Source organism: Nannospalax galili, unplaced genomic scaffold (assembly GCF_000622305.1).
Source record: "Nannospalax galili isolate Female #2095 unplaced genomic scaffold, S.galili_v1.0 scaffold546, whole genome shotgun sequence".
Classification (NCBI taxonomy): Eukaryota; Metazoa; Chordata; class Mammalia; order Rodentia; family Spalacidae; genus Nannospalax; species Nannospalax galili.
In genome coordinates, this window is record NW_008355158.1 from 1,954,256 (window position 1) to 1,966,877 (window position 12,622).

A 12,622-nucleotide genomic window follows, 5' to 3' on the forward strand; every position below is an offset into this window, starting at 1 on the left:
ACATCTCAATCATCTTTATATCCTCTTCCCCATTGGCACTGTCCCATATCCCCCACCACTGGATTGCATTCAATCTGTCATTTATGTAAAAGCCTATTGAGTTAAGTTAGTGATCCCAGATGTCCCTCAGTGTAGTTCATCCACTGGGGTTTAGTCAGTCTATCCAGAGTCTCTCCCTTAAAAAAGATAATTCTTATGCATTTTTATTCCTTTCTCTTTTTACTCCATCAATCTCCCCTCTTCTCACTAGAAATCCCTTTCCCACATTCGTATTTTGTTTTGTTCTGTTTTTGTTTTGTTTTGTGAACAACTAAATTAACCAAGGACACCTTTATGACCACGGGCTTGAAACTAGCACTTTGAGTTTGCTGTACTCAACAATGGGGTACATAACTGAAGGTAAGTAATAATTCTCCTTCTCTCTGAATGTTTCAGTAACTAATAGTTCAGAAGGAGGTGTAGGGCTCTATGAACCCCTCTTCCCATTCATGACTGTTGACAGGGCCAGTCTTATATGCACCTAGTGCAGGTGAGCTGCTGTGAGCTCAAGATTTCAATGGCTGTGTTATGCCCAGAGGACAGCAGCTTAAGCCGTATCTCTGGCTTTTACATTCTTCCTGCCTCCTTGGTGCCATTCTGACTCTTTGCCATTTTATATTAGGTTAAATTCTCTTTGCCTCCTTCAAATGAATGACATGTAAAAAGGAAAAGATGCATTCTTCCTTGTACTTGCCACGAGTGAATATTATAAATGTCATCGATTCAGAATATCATAGAACATCATGCTGAAACCCAGAACTGCCCCAGAGCAGGCAGTCTATTTAGGTATAGAAAATACTTGGAAACATTTTATGATTTTTTAAGCTTATTTTTAATTTGCTACAACGTAACATTTACTTACAGTGTTTTCACACATACTTAACTTTGGCCTACTCTCCTTGACACACTCCTCTCCCTCTCCTCCATGTCCCTGGCCCCCGTCTTTCCTGTATTCTGCTGTGCCAAGCATTCCACAGCCTACCTTCATACCTCTTGAGTCCTGAGACCTTCCACCTCCATGCCCTCTTCCCTTAAGTCCTATTTTTCCTTCTATTGGGCCCAGGTTATGCTTTCTTGGCTGCTATCTCACAAAAATACACATGTATATCAGTTGAAGCTAGGATCGTGAAATGGGAAAAAGACATAACATTCATCTTTCCAGGCCTGGGTTACCTTAATTAGAACACTATTGTCCACTTTCACCAAGTTTACTGCAAATTTCCACGTTTCATTTTCGACAGTTGAATAGTATTCTGCTGTATTTATGCACCACATTTTCATTATTCATTCTTCAGCTAATGGATATGTAGGCTGTCAGATTTCTAGCAGAACAGAGCAACAATGAAGAAGAATGTGCAAATATCTCTGCAGCAGGATACCAAATTCATTAAGTGGTATAGTAATTCTACCTTTAGCATTTCTAGGAAGCCTCCACTCTGATTTCCATAGTGCCCATACCAGTTTGCATTCCCACCAACAGTGAGTAAGTGTTCCCTTTCCCCAAATCCTGACCAACATTTCTCATCAGTTGTTTTCTTGATAATACCCATTCTGATTAGGATGAGATAAGGTCTCCAGTAGTTTTAATTTCCATTTCTCTGATGGCTACAGATGCTAAACACTTTTAAAAATATTTATTGTTCATTTGAATTTCTTCTTTTGAGAACTGTTTTATCATCATTTTAATAACAAATAGCAGACACTTTACAAATCTATACCACACAAGTTAATTTAGGATACATATTTATTTACTTATTCTTTTATTAGCTAGTAATTTACATCACCAAAAATTATAAAAATATTTTCAGAGATGTTCGATGTAAAATGAAAACAAGGGCCACCAGACTGTTCTTCTGCCAGCTGGTCTCCCAAAGGCTCTTGGTAAGTTATGTCAGGCTTTGTGGGTTCAGCACTACCACTTCCACTGAAGGCCCCAGGGATGGCATGACCCAGCATCTGTACCACTGTGGAGCCCAAAATTACTCTAGTAGAATGGTTCCATCTGGGTCATCAGATCTGGCTTCTGGGGTGTAGTAACAAGTGAGCCAAGTGCCAATGGAATGGCTTTTTCTGGGAGCTGTACTGAAGGTGCTGGCCTGGGAGCACCTCTCATCTGAGAACTGCTAGCCAGAAAGCCCACTCAGGGAGAGTGCCTTCAGCTTCCATGAAGCATTCTGGGTAGGGTGGGGATGGGAAACTGAAACGCGATGTGGCTATTTCTTATTATTTAAAAGTAATATTTATATTTTGAAGATTTCATAATGTGAACATTTCTCTTAGAACTAGCTGGGTTATATGCTGAAGATCCTATAAAATTGTGCCATCATTTTCATTTGATTGTAGAACGTTTCAATTTCCCTCCCTAATTTATCCAATGACCCACTGGTTATTCAGAAGTATATTGTTCAGGCTCCAAGGATTTTGTGCTTCTATGGTTTCTTTTTCTGTTCACTTCTAGTTTCATTTCACAAGGATCTAAGAGGATGCAAGGGATTGTTCCATTTTCTTCTGCTAGTTAAGGCTTGCTTTGTAGTATTTAATGGGAATAATTTTTATTTTTTGTCTTTTTGAAGCAGGGTCTCCCTGTAGCCCCAGCTGTTCTGGAAATCTCTATGTAGACCAGGCTGGCCTTGAACTCACAGAGATCCACCTGCCTCTGCCTCCCAAGTGCTGGGACAACAGGCATGAACCACCGTGCCTGGCTAATATAATTTTAAGGAAGGTCCCCTCCTTTTACCACAAAAGGTGTATTAGCTACCTGTGCAACAGAATACTCTGTAAATACCTAAGTCTTGTTTATTAATTGCATTTTAGCTCCAAAGTTTTTTGCTGATACTTAGTTTAGAAGATGTACTTAAATATGAGAGTGGGGCATGAAATATTGTGCTATTCCTGCATCAAGACCTATGTGACCCTTCATACCTTTATGCGTTCACTTTATGAAGTTTGGAGCCCTAAGGTTGGTACATAGATAATTACATTTGCTATGTTTTCTTCTGTTGATCACTTTGTTTATATGTCATGGTTGCTACTTTTTCTGAGTAGTTTGTTCAAAGTTTACTTTATCAGCTATCAGTTATGTGAATCATTAAATCAGCTTCTTTTTGGCTTCTATTTGATTGTTAGGTTTAATCCAATCTTTGAATCTCAATATTGGGCTTATTTTTCCCAGTGGGCTGTGTGTCTTATAGACAACACATTGCGTGTATGTGCGTGTGTTGCGTGTGTGTGTGTGAGGGAGAGAGATGCGTGTTAATATATACATTAATAATAGATGCCAGTAAATATGCACATGTGCTCCTATTTATGTGGAGATTAGAGGTCAAAGCCAGTTTTTTTCACTCACCACCTTATTTTTCTGGAGATAGCATTTGTCACTGAATCTGGAGCTCACATATTTGTTTAGATTGGAGAGAAGATCATGGAATCATTCTATCTCCACATTCCCAATACTGGATGTCAAGAACACATGCCTGACTTTTACACAGGTGCTGGAGATTGAACTTGGATCTTCATGCTTGCACAGCAAGCGCTGCTAACTGAACCGTTTCCCTAGACCCCAGAATCTTTTATTTAATGAGGTCTTTAGTCTGTATATTAATTGGTGAGTTAATACAGTTTTCACTTAAGATAACTCTTGAGTGAGTTTTGTTACTTACTTAGTTGTTTGTTGCTAGTTCTTTTTCTTCCTTCTTTGTGAATATTAAGGATTTGCTGTTTTGCTCTTTTGCATATGATTGATTCCTTCCTTGCTTGCCTTTGTTTATTTGATCCACTCATGACATGTTTTCTTCCCTATGTTCTCATACATGACAGATTCTTTCCTTCCTCTTTGCATATTATTCTTTTAATAACCTTTTTACATGGATGACTAGATTTCATAAATTGTCTTAATTTGTGTTTGTTTTAAAATGTTATTTAAATCGTTTTTTGGTATGTATGAATAGTTTGTCTGCATGTATGTATATGTACCAGGTCTAAGCCTGGTGTCCAACAAGGCCAGAAGATGATCCCCTGGAACCAAAGTTACAAAAACTTGTTGACGGCCATGTGAATGCTAGAAACAAAACCTAAGTCCTCTGCAAGAGCAAGAAGTACTGTTCATCACTGAACCACCTCATCAGCCCACTGAAATGCTCTTATTTATACATCAATTTTAAGTTGTTGTTGATGAGTATAGCAGTCTTCTTGGACACTTACTTTTTTCCAAGGCTTAAAATATATCATTCCTTACTTTCTGAACTGTAAGGTTGTTGATGAAAGAATTGATTTTATTCTTATGTTTCTGCTTTTTCATATGAGTTGATATTTTTCCCTTACAATGTTTAGTATTATTTCTTTGCACTGTATTTTGAAATAATGACTATGATATGTTGTAAAGAATTGTAGTCCTGACTTTTATACTGCGGACATAATCTGGACCTTTTACATAATCTTGCAACAAAAATAATCACTATAATGTAAACAAGCTCATTGAGTCATATGCGCCTGTGACATAGTCATATGACCTTAATCACTCAGGACACCTCCTTCTCCCCAAGATGCTGTAAGATGGTATATGAACGTGTGTGTGTGTGTGTGTGTGTGTGTATGTGTGTGCTTTCATATCTAAGCTCTGAAAGCAGTGCGCCTTTCTCAATACAGCAACGAAAGAAGTTGAATGTGTGATATTCTAAGCCTAGTCAAAGGCAAGAGTCTGATTAGGATGAATCCTGACTTCTATTTCCACATATCATGCTGGAAATACTGTTTCAATAAAAGAGTGAGCAAAGTCCTGGATGGGGAGCACAGTTCTCAGAGACATCTGAAGGAACAAGCAGTTCTGGTCTGCTCGTGGCCTTAAACTGCAGAGAGTTTCACTGTGGGGATGTCTATTTCAGCTTTCAAATCTCTCCCTCCCCGCCCCTCTGTTTTTCTCTCTATCACTGATACTCATTTATTTCTCTAGGTTTGGTAATTTTTCTACTATAAAATATTTGAATAAATTTTCCACACCTTTAGACTTTTTCTCAGCTGCCTCTCTCCCAGAGATTCTCCAGGTTTGGTCTCTTAAATGTATCACACATTTCTTTTACTCGCACTCATTAATTTTCTTTTGTTAATAGAATACTGTCTCAGTCTTGCCTTTCTTTGTTGAAGTTTATATTTCTGCTTGGTCTTACGCATCAATAATGCTTAACATTGCTTTTTCTTATGATTAATTAGTTTGCTTCCAGAATTTCTTTGGGACCTTTTTCAGAATCAGTTTCCTTGGAAGTTTTGCGCTATGATTTTGAGTTTCTGCTCCGAGTTGCCTACTTTTGTATCAACTTTGATAGTTTTCTAGTGTAGGTCTCAAATTGATGCCCTTGCTTTGTTCATTTGCTTATTTGAGCCGTCTGTACAGTCGTTGATAATTTTTTAAAAGTAGAAATCTGATATCTGTCACTTGCACTTTGGCATGTCATTTTGTTTTTTTGATTTCCATACTTGAGGAGTCCTTACCTTCTTGTACAGGTCTCATGGTTGTTGTGTAATATTTCTCATATTTCTTTATTGTATTTTGCCCATAATTTTAATTTTCCCTCTCTTCTCACTCTTTCTCACTTGTTTGATTTGTTTTACATGAGTCATCCTAGCAATCTGTCTTCACCCAGAATTGTGTTTTCTTTTCTCCTGCTGTTTAGGGGAGGGGAGTCAAGTTCTCTATTAGGGCGACAATTGTTCACTTCACTTGTATCACAGATTAGGCACAGAGATAGCAGGACTGAGCAACTGGTTGTGAAAACTGTAGTATATAGGTTTTGTAGACCTGAAATTGTATTAATATTCTAATGAAATGAGAAAGCAATGGGGAAAAAGAAAAGAGCAAAGTATGAACGAGAAGCATACGGGTTCAAGCTATGGGGGAGAGAGTACTGGAAATGCAGAACTGGAGAAAGTTTTTAAATTATAAACAAAGAGGAGGCAGACATGTAAGTGCTTTCTTGTGAAATGCGTGTTAAAACTCAGTTACATGGTAAAAAATGCACAGACATAAGTAATAAAAAATAAAGAAAAATCCTGGACAACTAAAATATTAAAACATAAAAGTAAGCAATAACATGAACTAGTGGACTGAAGCCCCTAGTCAGAATGTGCTCCTCCTAAGAATGATGTGGCTTCTCCTCGCCTTTGGATTTCAATTTGTGTCATTCCTGACAGATAGCAGGAAGATGCTAGTCTCAATAATTCAGATAGGTCAAGGCAGCGTGTCCTTCCAGATAAGAATGATTTCTGAGACCAAAATCTACTTTCTGCCAGAGTTCCACAGCAAATTGTAGCTGTGCCTCTGGTGACAAGAATTGAACTCTAACAGGCAGGGTTTTCTGCAATTAGGCTTTGAAAACACGTGTGAGACCCACCATCTGTGTACTCTTCTGTGCCCTCAGGCTCAAACTTCTCTGGCACACTTTGACATCCCTTTAGCTCACCCCTGGCAAAGAATGGCAGGGAAGGAAGAATTTTATGCTCTGGCTGATGGGTTTCAGTTCTAGCTTAGCTGGGCACACTTCTGCTTAGTCTACACTGAGTCTGCTCCTTTCCACCCTCATGCACATCCAGTCCATGCTCCAAGTCTCTTCAGTAGCCCAGGTCTTCTCCTCTGACTCTCACTGCACTGCTAGTGGAGCAGTTTGCTGGCAGCTATAGCTAACGCTGGTTGGCAGGCTGGGGGGTCGCAAGGAGTAGCCCAGGTCCTTCTCTGTGTACATCTCTCTACATGGACTTTTTATCTTTTCAAGGTTATTTTATAAAAATAGGACTAATATTATTTTGATTTAAAAAAATAGTCTTTAGTTAAATTGAATTTTCTTCAAAATAGAGCCTAATTTTACAAAGTTCCAGGAATTTTATTACATAGCTACTAATTAACCTTTACTTTCTTGTTTTTATAATTACAGCTATAGGAGAAAAATTAATAAAATTATTTTTTCTGAATATTCTTTCTCTTCTTACCTTGCATGCAAGGTAGCAACTTTTTCCTTGTGGCTCGTTCATGCCTATTTGGTGCTGGTTGGCCAGTTCCCTCCTTCCTTCATCTCTCTGCTCCCATCCTGCCTAAACTCCTGTAACCCCCTTTCACTTTCACATGACCTGAGCTCTACTACTCTCCGTCCTTCTCTGTTACTCTCTCATGGGCCCCTCTCTTGCCTCCCTAGCATCTACCCTCATCTCCATACAACTCTGTATTTATAAAAATTAGAGGGGCTGGGAAGATGACTTAGTGGGTACATCTAATTAGCTTGAGTCCTCAGAACCCATGTAAAAAGCCAGATATAGCTGTGTGTCTGTGCTGATAACCCCAGTACTGAGGGTGTGCAAAGATAGGTAGATTCCAAGAGCTCACTTGCCAGTTCAGTGAGAGAGCCTGTGTCAAGATAATAATGCAAAAAGAAAGACACCCAGCATCCTCTTCTGACCTTTACATATGTGTGCGTGCATGTGTATGTTTACATGCACCACACACACTGCCCCATATGCGTGCACACACACACACACACATACACACACATACTACACACCCCCACCACAAATTCAAAATATTAGAATCTAAGATCCACACAAGAGAGAATTTTAAACATATTCATGTACTCAGACACAGTTTCCAATCCATCATCTAACTTGAAAATTGTACTTTTTTCTTTCTTTAAAATTATATGTATTTATATTATTTTTATTTTATGTGTATGACTGTATTGCCTGCACCTGAGTAAGTGCACTGTGTTATACAGTGCCCATGGAGGTCAGAAGAAGGCATCAGATCCTTTGGAACTGGAGTTATAGATGGTTATCAGCTGGGAATTGAACAACACAGGTGCACTTATATGCATGCAGGCAATATATTCATACACATAAAATAAAAATAATAAGTAAAATGAAAAAAATTAAGTCACATTATAATATCTATTTCCTTGCTCAGCAATCATTTGTATTGCACAGCAATAGCAACATCTGACACATCGTATACTTGAAGAACTTTTCAATTGTCTGTCACTACTATCCCTATCACCAATTAAAAAAATGAGTTTCACAAATGTAATTTTCATCTGTTTTGCATAGTGTCACCAGTAATGATGGGTACCTTACAGTGAATGTCACCAATGAACACAGTACATTTTTCCTTTGGGTGTTACAGATCAAAGTAGCAAGAGTCAAGTATTGATTTAAATTAAAAAACTTATTTATTATTTTTATTTTATGCGTATGAGTGTATTGCCTTCATGTATGTGAGTGCACTGTGTCATGCAATGCTGCAGAGGTCTGAAGAGGGCATCGGATTCCCCTGGAACTGGAATTAAGGATGGTTCATAGCCACCATGTGGGTGCTGGGAATCAAACCTGGATCCTCTGCAAGAGCAGTCAGTGCTCTTAACCACTGAGCAATCTCTCCAACCCCAAGTACTGACTTAATTTTTATTTGTATCTCAGTAAACTTATGTTTTAAAACAAATATTTTGTATTAAAAGACTCATTTTTTTGAGGTTTGAAATTTTACTGTGGTTTGAATTTTAGCAGCAGGTTACGACATGTGAACCAACAACCTCCACATATATTTAAGCAATAATAAAGTGCTTAAGCATATTTCAGACTATGGAAATCCCTCAGAGTTAGAAAGGAGTGGCATTCTTACCACCCATGATTTTGTCTGGAGAGATCAGTCATTTTGATGATGTTAGCTCTTGATTCTAGAGAGAAACATTGCAAAACTATGTGGCTGTCCTTGAGTTTTTTCCCTGGTTTCATTTCTTTCTTCTAGACAATGCTATATAGATGTCAAACATAAAGCATCTAAATTAATTCGTGAGGGTTATGTCCATTTGGCTCTCACTTTGGAACTGTCTGCTTAGTCCAGTGTCATCATCATCATATTTCTATTTACATAACCCTGAAATACCATAGTGAGTTATGTTTTAGTTTAACAGAGTAAAGGAATAAGCTATTTTTCATGTTATAAAACAAATGAAGAAATCTTTACAAATAATAAATTTTTATCACAATAAAATGACTAAAAGAATGTGAATATAGTTTAGAAAGAAAACAAAGGTCTTTGGGCATTTTAGTTACGATCCAGAGGCCTAGGAATAGGATTTTATAGTGTGAAGCATTACACTAACAAGAAACACGCAGTGACGATTCCCTGTCAGGGAACAGAGGGTGGCTTTCCTCATACAGCTGCACATGTTTCCAAACATTGAAGAGTCAAGTAAGGTCTTCAGAGCAGCAGTTAAGAGCACTGGCCACTCTTGCAGAGGACCCAGGTTCAACTACCAGCACACATGTGGGGGCTAACAGCCATCTCTAACTACAATTTCAGGGGAATCCAACGCCCTCTTCTGACCTCCTTTGGTACTGCATGATGTGGGTGCATTTACATACATGTAGGCAATATATTCATATACATAAAATATTTTTTAAAAGTTATGCTGAGTGAATAAAAAGGTGCAAATGTTCCTATATTGTAGGGTTCCATTTACATGAAATGTTAATGTTTATAGTAACGTTAATAATAGCAACATTTGTAGAGACAGGAAATATTAATGGTTGTCATCTAGGATCACGGGGATTTGGAGGAATAGGAGAGCTTCCCTTAATGGATTCCTTTTGAGGTGATGAAAATATTCTAAACCTAGATAGTGCTGGGATCTGGAACACATGAATATAGTAAATGCACTTACTGAATTAAAATCTTTAAAACTGGAGCTGGAGAAATGGCTCAGTGGTTAAGAGCACTGATTAGTCTTGTAGAGGACCTGGGTTCAGTTCCCAGCACCCACATGGTGGCTAACAACTGTTCATTACTCCAGTTCCTGGGGATCCAATGCCCTCTTCTGACCTCCAAGGGCACTGTATGACATGGATTCACTTACACACATGCAGGCAATATACTCATACACATAAAGTTAAAAAAACAAAATATTTTAACACATTTTTCCAGAAATAAAGCAGGTTACATAAAAATATATGTACAATGAAGCTTAAAGAGGGAAAAATAAGAATAAGAAATGAAAGACCAAAGATTTGCCAATATGGAGTCACCTTTGGTAGAATAATGAAGGTTTCTGTTCTTTTTTTCTCTCTTAATCCTAATGAGTTTATTGGGCTTGCTAACAGAGCATAGGGTGGGGATTATTTACAGAAGAGTGAGTGCCCCCACCCAGTTTACAGCTGTGATGGAAGTCCAGACTTAAATATAGATCCTGTGACTTCCTGACAGCCGCATAAGCTCCCCAAATATAATTTTTTCAGTTTACTAAATTATTGGTATATTAATACTTTACTGTTTTATGGCAGAACACTGTGAATAGATCAAAATTTTTTTATACATTTGTAAGGTATGAATATTTTTAAAAACTGGCTATTGTAAATGGTGCATTACAGAACATGTAATTAAAATAAAATAAAATAAAAAAGATCTTCAGACCAGCCTGCACTGGTCTTATGCTGTGTGCTCAATTTATTGACCTCTGGAGAGTCTAGATAGCCTTCAAAAGTAAAACTACTAGCACGAGTGAAAGATGTAATGAATAGATATGCGGAATGAAAATATAGAGAATTGACTGAAAACAAGTATTAGAAAACTTACCTGTTTTTTTGTTTTTTTTTTAAATCTTGCCCTCTCTTCCATGTTTTGAAAGATACTATGTTTGGAGGTGTTGTGTTTAACTGAAAATGTTCTCCAGCTTCAAATACAGCTTTCTACAACAGAATAAGATTTATTTGAACTTTGTAGGAATTCCAGGAAGAAATGAAATTTCAAACTGCACTAGTACATGTATAGCATCTCTGGTATTACTTGAAGCCTAAGCAAATGGCTTCCATCAGAACATGTGCATGGGGCGATGTTGGTTTAAATGATTTCTAATGTTCCCCTGAACCCTGGACTGTCATGATTTCAACCACAGGGTCACCAAAGTGCCCATTTAGATGATTGCTTTTCCTTTTAGAATGCCATCTTCTCCACTGTAAGAAAGTACAGTTCTCTGTCTAGGCTTTTACATCACTGAAATAGTTAAAATATATAAACATACAACTCATACCATCTCTGTGATGAGAACCTAACTATAAAACAAATCACCCCTAAATACAGGCATGTAAAAGAACCATTTATTATGGTCCCAGCTCTGTGTGTCAAGAATTCAGATACGGTACAAGGATGTGTCTTCTCAGCCCCAGGTGGCTGGGATACAACTGTCTGAGAGATTGAAAGGGAAGGAGAGGGAGAGGAAGGGGGAGGGGGAGGGACACACAGAGAGAAAATGCACAGGCAACAGCAATTGCCATTAGTGACACCACATGGCACCACAGATACTTGTTCTCTTTGCCCACACATTGCAATGATCTGTTCAGGATCCAGCAAGGGAAAATAACTTTTTTGTCCAGGTTATAAAGGAATGTAGGGGTCCAGAAATTTTGCTATGGACATTTTATTAAATAAAATTCTCTCTCTCTCTCTCTCTCTCTCTCTCTCTCTCCCTCTCTCTCTGATAGAGGATATCCTACTAGTAGTATGATAATTATTTTATCAATTTTATCCAATGAGCAATAAATGCCAAAGTAATAGGTGACTCACACTTCTGGGTGTTTCTGTGATGGCTTTTCTAGAGATGGTTCTATCATAAGTGTTATGATCTACTCAATAGTTTAACTCCTTGGTGGATTCACAATAGGATACAATTATTGAGAGGTGGTGAGAGGTGGCAGGTGTGACTACTTGGAGGAAGTACGTAACTCTATAATGGGTAGAACCTTCTGAGACCACGAGCTCAGATAAATGTTTCCTCCTTTGCATTGTTAGGCCAAGCATTCTGACACAGCAAGCAAGGCTAACTGAATTAAGCAATTGCTTATTATGATAATATCTATTTAAAGAAAAGGCCCATAACTCAGGCAGTTTCTTTCAAAAGAAGCTACAAATTCCAGTTGCATTTAGACATCCTGGTTTGTGAAACCTGTCACAAAGTTTCTTACTGTTGCGGTAAGACTTGCTTGAGAAAGTTGTAGGTGACTGTAGTCAGGAACTTGTTTGTATTAAGGACTATGTATTTGGTCTCCCAAGAAAAATGTTTTCCATATGTACAGTGGTGAAATAAAAATTCAATAAGAGAGTAGCAGAGCTATCTTTCATGTTGTGCCTTACAATATGTATGCCACTACATCTTCCAGCCACAGCAATCTCCAACCTTTATTCCCCACCTCACTATAAGAAATATATATAGCTCTCCTAGCCTGCACTACTATCCTCAGGCCTCTTGGGGGAAGTCTATAGTGCAGCTCTCCGCACTGGGACTCCCTAAGCCACATTCACCCTTCCATCCCCCCCCACCCCCGGCCATTCTATACTCCTAGTTTGGGCCCTGCGCCATTCCTAGTCTTGGGGCCCCAAACACCTGGGGAACCAATACTGCTTCCTGACCCTTCTCACCCAGACCAACTCAGTACCTTTCTTGGGCCCCAGGAGCACTGCTTCTGGTCCTGGCCCCACCCTCACCTCCCTCTATTTCCCTGGTCCTGCAACCCCCACCAGCCTCGTTCTGAGGCTGACAGCCTCTTTCTGGGGCTCTGA